An 890-nucleotide genomic window follows, 5' to 3' on the forward strand; every position below is an offset into this window, starting at 1 on the left:
GTCAGAGGGCTGAAGCATTATAACACAAAATACCATCTTCCCCTTGGGCTCTAGAAAGGTCTTGGACTTTTCAGTCCTACCTGCAGTATATGAGAGAGCTCATTGCCAGTGTTTTCCAGTTTTTTAGGAGACCCAGTGTGTAAAAGCAATATGGTCATTATGAAGATTTTTTTAAATGTGGAAAAGTTATAACGAAGAAAAACCAAGTTAATCCACCACTCCAAGACAATCTCTCTGCAGATACTTTTTTTTTTTGACTTTGAAATAATTATGGAACAGTAGAAAGTTGCAAAGATAGTGTAAGAAGGTCCTACACGACCTAGTTCTCCTAATGGTTACACCTTGCATAACTATAATGCCAAAGCCAGCAAACTGACATGATACAGTGTGTACGGTTCTGTGTGGTTTTATCACGTTTTTTTGTGTGACCACCACCACAGTCGTGATGCAGAACTGCTCCTTCCTGCCGCGACTCCCCCCATCCCTTAGCGCTGGGGGTTGATTTGTTCTCCATTTCTATAATTTTGTCACTTTGAGAATGTTATAGAAATGGAATTGTGTATTATGTGACCTTCTGAGGTGGAATTTTTTTTGTAACATCATGCCTTTAAGATTCCTCCCAGTGTTTGCATAGAAGGATCATTTGTTCCTTATTGCTGAGTGGTATTCTGTGGTGTGGATACATCACAGTTTAACCATGTACCTGTTGGACATACACTTTTAAAAAGGCTTGAACACAGGTGGAAAGGATGTGGGGAGGGATCCAGGGAGAAGAGAGTGGGATTCTTGGTGAACAATGACAGTACTCCCATTTCACCTGGTATTTTCTGAGTTACGAAGCATACATGTTTGTCAGAGGAGTGGGGCTAGGACATTCTGAGCCAAGGACC

General features: G+C 41.2%; 1 protein-coding gene across 1 annotated transcript in view; it reads left to right on the forward strand.

Moving 5' to 3' along the window:
* Window positions 1-890, forward strand: part of DLG5 (discs large MAGUK scaffold protein 5) — a 150,445-nt gene that overhangs the window by 106,507 nt on the left and 43,048 nt on the right. The window lies entirely within an intron of this gene.

This window comes from Otolemur garnettii, unplaced genomic scaffold (assembly GCF_000181295.1).
Source record: "Otolemur garnettii isolate 467f Iridium unplaced genomic scaffold, OtoGar3 scaffold00008, whole genome shotgun sequence".
Taxonomy (NCBI): Eukaryota; Metazoa; Chordata; class Mammalia; order Primates; family Galagidae; genus Otolemur; species Otolemur garnettii.